Consider the following 6,976-nt stretch of genomic DNA (forward strand, 5'->3'; position numbering starts at 1 on the left):
TATGATTAAGTGGAGGCATATTTATTCAACAGAGTTCAATACAATCAATAAATAAATAGTCTACTGTTATATAAAATGATTTGAATGAATCTCACAGATACATCAGTGCAAAAAAGAACATAGAAGAGTAAATACTCAAGGATTCTATTTGTATGATATTTAAATACCAGGAAAATTCAATGAAGTTATAGAAAGCATTAAACTTTGCAACTGATTAGTGAGAAGAAATAAGGCATTAGGGCATAAAAAATCTTTATCAGATTGTGGGGATATATACATATATGTATATTATATGTATATATACATATTATATGTATAATCAAGATGGCTACACAGGTGTTTACATAATTGATAACATACCAACCTATGCATTTAAACTATGAAATCATGGAGTGGGCACTGTGACACAGTAGGTTAAGTCACAGCTACTCTACTTCTCTTTTTCTTTTCTTTTCTTTTTTTTTTTTTTTTTTTGACAGGCAGAGTGGATAGTGAGAGAGAGACAGAGAGAAAGGTCTTCCTTTTGCCGTTGGTTCACCCTCCAATGGCCGCCGCGGCCAACGCACTGCGGCCGGCACACCGCACTGATCCAAAGCCAGGAGCCAGGTACTTATCCTGGTCTCCCATGGGGTGCAGGGCCCAAGCACTTGGGCCAGACTCCACTGCACTCCCTGACCACAGCAGAGAGCTGGCCTGGAAGAGGGGCAACCAGGACAGAATCCGGCGCCCCGACCGGGACTAGAACCCGGTGTGCCGGAGCCGCTAGGCGGAGGATTAGAGCTACTCTACTTCTCATCCAGCTCCCTTCTGATGTACTTGGGAGGCAGCAGATTATGGCTCAAGTACCTGAGTCCCTAAAACTCATATGGGAGACCAGGATGCAGTTACTGGTGCCTTGCTTCTGCACAGCCAAGTCCCTGCAATCGTGCCAAATGGGAAATGAACCAGCACATAGAAGGGAACCGGTGAATACAAGATTCTCATTCTCTCTCTCCTCCTTCCCATTTCCTCTCCCCATCTCCATTCTCCCCCTCCTTTCTCTAACCCTCTCTCTTTCTATCTTGCAAGTACATAAATGAATACCTCTCTTTAAAAAAAGAAAATCATTACTAGATATATTCTGTGTCTGAATATAAACAATGCCTCAAAGAGAAAAAAGACTAGGCATTATATAAAAAGACTGGCAATAAGAACTGAAATATCTTCAACTGATAAAGAGAAATATAGTAGCTACATGGTTCCCCATTTAAATGTTACATGGCTAAAAGCTTCAAAGTCTTCTTAAGTGTTTTTTTAAAGATCCAAATATATTCAGAAAAATGAAAAAAGTTTTCAATGCCAACAGTAAAGATTATAAGACAATGAATGACAGGAGCTCACGAAAACATTTATCAGTTAAAGGCAGTGGTACTAGATTGATAAAAACCAATCTGTGGTTTATCATAGCTTCATATTCTTAAACAATACAGTCAAAATCGCCTTAATCTTTTTCTACCTTAAAATGTACATATTTATTTCACAAATTCAAGAAGTATTACTAATAAAAATATTGGATATTTTTAATAGAATAATTAACACATGGTATCAGATTTCTTCCACTATTTTAAAGGTGAAAGTCTATATTAATCCTAGTCAAATGTAATTTATACATAATGGAAATACCTATGTAACCTAAAATATATTAATCCTTGTAAATATGATATTTACAAACTTATCTGGAGAAATTATTATATGACACATATCAAACTGAAGTGCCACAAGTAGGAACTCAAAAACAGAAAAGCTTTAATAAGCAAGACTGGTGGTGAACAGTTTAATAAATCAGGTAAACATTTATGTATATAAATCAAAACTATCCAAAATAATTTTAAGAGGGATCTGTCCTTAATGTGTTGTCTAATGTGCAGTGATGCTATAACTAGTACTGAAACAGTATCTTTACACTTTGTGTTTCTGCGTGGATACAAACTGATGAGATCTTTACTAATTATATACTGAATCAATCTTCTGTATATAAAGATAAGTGGAAATGAAAAAAAAAACTGGTGTTAAATTGGAAATGGCATAGAAAATTAATTAATTTTTAAAAAAAATATTATGTAGGATCTCTGTCTTTAATGTGCTGTGCACTCTTATTTAATGCTATAACTAGTACTCCAACAGTATTTTTTTTTCACTTTGTGTTGCTATATGGGGGCAAACTGTTGAAATCTTTACCTAATATATACTAAACTGATCTTCTGTATATAAAGAGAATTGAAAATGAACCTTGAAGTGATTGGAAGGGGAGAGGGAGCGGGAAAGGGGAGCGTTGTGGGTGGGAGGGAAGTTATGGGGGGGGGGGAAGCCATTGTAAACCATAAGCTGTACATTGGAAATTTATATTCATTAAATAAAAGTTTAATAATAAAAAAAAGAACTGGAAAAAAAAGAGTATTAGGTTAAAAGCATACGCTATAACATAATCAAAGTAAGATATGCATGCACATGAATTTCAAGACAAGAGAAAGAAATATCAAATTTATCAACTTAATATTTAAATACACACACATGTGAATATTTAACATATATATTTCAGAAAAGTATTTTTTTCTTTTTGAGGAGAAAAGGGTTAAAAAATGACAATTTTCTTACTAAGAAAGCTTTTGATTAAAGGAAAATTATAAAGTAATCCCTAGGCTTTTTTTTTTTTCAGACAAAGTATAATTACATGGCCTCGCTACTCAGCAGATTTAGGTAGAAATAAAGGGCTCTATTCAGAATACATTTTGCTTACTCTTTTTCTTTTTCATGAAGTATATCTTCTCTATGTTTCCTAAAACATAGACACTGGAAAATAAGAACTTGCTATATTTACTAAAATCTTGCATCTGTCATTTAAAAATATAAAAACACAGATAAGCTTCACACAAGTTTTATGATAAATGTTTGATCATACATGAAGTCATAAAATATGGGCAATGTAAGATAAAATGAAAGCTCATAGATTTCCTTTGTATACACCTTAATTGATAATAAATTCATAGAAAATTATACGGCTTTTTCCTCTTGAATTATCCTGGGTACTTTTTCCCTAGCAATCTCAAAACTTTATGAGGCAGTATATTCTGCTGATTCTCCTTTATGAACTGTATTAATGAAATAAAAATATGTTATGCTATTGGCCACAACGGAGTGAATAAGGAGGAACATCTAGGTTTCCTGCTATTCCAACAATAAACTTGCATGTCATAATTCTTACTAGCTATTGAGCAATAGTCAACAGAAGATTGATTTCCCTGACTCTAAGAAAACTCAAGGATACCCTTCTAACCACCCTGGAACTTTGAATAGGGACAATTTCCTAGAGAGTACAGAGAAATGTAAAGATGAAGCAAGTTATAATGGGCTAGTGACTTAGGGAGGCCTGTACCAGAGTTTGGTATTGATGAAGCAAATATAATCTTTGCAAAAGAGAATCAGTGAAAGGGGGAGTAAAATATAAATATAAAAATGCACCAAGACAAGACAAAATGGACTTGTTTTAACCCTTGAATTCAAAGTTGGCTTAACATTCTAATATTAACACAAATTATTAAGAGAATAAGCATTAAAAATCATTTTAGGGACTGGCGCTGTGGTGCAGTAGGTTAATCCTCCGACTACAGTGCCGGAATCCCATATGGGCGCCGGTTCTAGTCCCAGTTGCCCCTCTTCCAATACAGCTCTCTGCTATGGCCTGGGAAAGCAGTAGAAGATGGACCAAGCCCTTGGGCCCTTTACCCACCTGAAAGGGCGGAAAGAAGCACCTGGCTCCGGATTGGAAAAGCTACAGCCATAGTGGCCAGCAGGAGAGTGAACCAACGGAAGGAAGACCTCTCTCTCTGTCTCTTCCACTCACTATGTGTAACTCTACCTCTCAAATAAGTAAATCTTTTTTTTTTTAACTTTTATATAATAAATATAAATTTCCAAAGTATGTTTGGATTATGGCAGCTTTTTCCCCCATAACCACCCTCCCACCAGCAACCAAATAGCATGCTGATTGATTTGTGAACATTGAACCATCCCTGTGTACCAGGGATAAATCCCACTTGGTCTGGGTGGATGAGCTTTCTAATGTGTTGTTGCATTCTATTGGCCAGAATTTTATTGAGGATTTTTGCATCTATGTTCATCAGGGATATTGGTCTGTAATTCTCTTTCAATGCTGCATCTTTTTCTGGTTAGGAATCAAGGTAATGCTGGCTTCATAGAAAGAATTTAGGAGGATTCCCTCTTTTTCGATTGTTCTGAATAGTATGAGAAGAATTAGAGTTAGTTCTTCTTTAAATGTCTGGTAGAATTCAGCAGTGAATCCATCTGGTCCTGGGCTTTTCTTTGTTGGGAGGGACTTTATTACTGATTCAATTTCTGCATCGGTTTTGGGTCTGTTTAGGTTTTCTATGGCTTCATGGTTCAATTTAGGTAGGTTGTACGTGTCCAGGAATCTATCCATTTCTGATAGATTTCCCTGTTTGCTAGCATACAACTCCTTGTAGTAATTTCTGATGATTCTTTTTATTTCTGTGGTGTCTGTTGTTACGTTTCCTTTTTCATCTCTGATTTTATTGATTTGGGTCTTTTCTCTTAATTTTTAGTTAGTTGGGCCAATGGGGTGTCAATTTTATTTATTTTTTTGAAAAAAAACAGCTCTTTGTTTTCCTGATATTTTGTAATTTTTTTTTTATTCAATCCTGTTGATTTCTTCTCTAATTTTAATTATTTCTCTTCTCCTACTAGTTTTGGGTCTGTTTTGTTGCAGTTTTTCTAGATCCTTGAGATGCACTGATAGCTCATTTGTTTGGTGCCTTTCCAATTTCTTGATGCAGGCACCTACTCCTATAAATTTTCCATTTAACACTGCTTTTGCTGTACCCCATAAGTTTTGGTATGTTGTGCTGTTATCCTCATTTACTTCCAGAAAATTTTTGATTTCTCTTTTGATTTCTTCTATGACCCTTGTTCATTCAAGAGCATGTTGTTCAGTCTCCATGTGTTTGCATATGCTCTAGGGATTCCTGAGTTCCTAATTTCCAGCTTCATTCTACTGAGGTCTGAGAAGCTGCATTTTATGATTCCAATTCTTTTGAATTTGCTGAGACTTGCTTTCTGGCTAGTCCTATATTCTCTGTTCTACCTCACCGTTTCTGTTTTTAAGGCTCTCAAATGTGTTTTTCATTTGTTCTATTGAATTCTTCATTTCATTTTTATTTCTCTTCAATATCACAATTTCATGTTCTACCAAATTCCTCATTTCATTCTGTTTTCTCCTTAAGATTTCATTTTCATGAGAGATATTTTCTGTCCTGTACTGTATGGATTTCTGTAGTTCATGCATTTGGTTTTGATTACTTCTAAATGTTCTTATCATAAATTTTTTGAAATCTGTATCTTGCATTTCTTCTATCTCATCATCGTCATAATCTTGTATTGGAGTGTCATGTTCATTTGGGAGTATCAAGAGGTCTTCTTGTTCTTGTTTCCTCAGTTTTTGCATTTGGTGTTTGACATTGTGGAGATATCTTTGGTTTCTTCTTTTTTTTTTTCTCCCTGTAGTGGCTTTTCTCATTATACTATGACTCTAGATTAAGTGGACTGTCTGTTTTTGATGAATCTCTAGAGTCTTGTGATGGGTGTGGCCAGACAGCTCTATTCAGTTCTTCAGGGTTAAGGGTGTGCCAAAGGTGACACACCCTGGTTTGGCATGGTAAATCTCTCCCTCTTTTTTTTTTTTTTTTTTAATTCAGAAGGGAAGTAATTCCACTCAGCTGAGCTCTTCTCCTTGATGGAAATCAGTGCCTGAGCCCTAGCCCCAGTGGATATAATATTTGTCTGCTCTGTCCCAAGGACCAAACAAAGGATCTGTGCTGTTCTCAGTGTAAGCTCATATGCCCCTGCATTGTCTGTCACCAGGTTGCCAAAGTTACTGAGTTTGTGGCATCTCCCACTGAGACTACTCACATCTCAGCCACACCATGAGTTCTCCCACACACACTTAATTTTTTTTTTATCACAGTCCCAGTTCATAAGCTCCACACATTCACTAGTTCTTAGTCTCCTGTTATTACTCCCAACTAGAGTCAAGTTTTTTTTTTGTTTGGTTGAGGGTGGGCACAGCCCCGAGCTGACACAGCTGTTACGTATGTCCAAAACGGGTGCCTGCTCTATTTGTCTTGCATGCCTTTGTAAGGTGCATGGAGAGAGAGAATCATGACCATACCATCGCTTTTGTTTTTTTCTCTCCTCTAGTTAGGCTGGTGCACTTTCCTCCACAGAGCTTCAAGCCTTGTTCCCTCTAGGCTCTTCCTGCTCCTTTTCCGCCAGTGTCTCAGGTTACTGGGGTTTCACCTCACTTCTGTTTCCAGCGCTGGTACAGAGGAGAAGATTCTCTGCAGCTGGGTTCCCAATCCGTGGGCACCCATGTCCTCCATGTAGATCCATATGTCCCTCTAATTCCAGAAGAGTTCCCTCTGTTTTTTCCCTAACTCTTCCCTGAGACTTCACTATCTCCACTTTTATTAAACTATCTTTTCCTGGACTATCAGTGAGCTCCCTTCCTATTCCACCATCTTGGAGCCACTCCCTTCTTTTTTGTAAATAAAATCTTTTAAAAAATCATTTTAACATCTTAAACTGATAAGAACAGATAGTACACTTGATCTTAGCCAAAAGGCTGAGAAGTGATGTTAACATCTTGTAGATATAGAAAAATTGTTTTTAAAAAATCAGGAACTGCTCATGACAACAACTCTCAGGACACTAAAAATGAAATGGCGCTTCTACAACTGATAACAGACACTTAAGAAAAATCTACAGCCTCCATAACACCTAATGGTGATCTACTGAATGCTGCCCAATTAAGACAGGAAGTAAGGCAATCCTACTCTTCAATATTTACTCAAGAAAAATAAAAAAGTCTGGTCTACAAAGTTCATGAAGGCTACTATTCATAGCA

General features: G+C 36.5%; 1 pseudogene; it reads right to left on the minus strand.

The window, feature by feature from the left end:
- Nucleotides 1-6,591: 6,591 nt before the first annotated feature.
- LOC133769301 (U2 spliceosomal RNA) lies at nt 6,592-6,706 on the minus strand (annotated as a pseudogene).
- Between the last annotated feature and the right edge of the window lie 270 nt (nt 6,707-6,976).

This window comes from Lepus europaeus, chromosome 10, assembly GCF_033115175.1.
Source record: "Lepus europaeus isolate LE1 chromosome 10, mLepTim1.pri, whole genome shotgun sequence".
NCBI classification, from domain to species: Eukaryota; Metazoa; Chordata; class Mammalia; order Lagomorpha; family Leporidae; genus Lepus; species Lepus europaeus.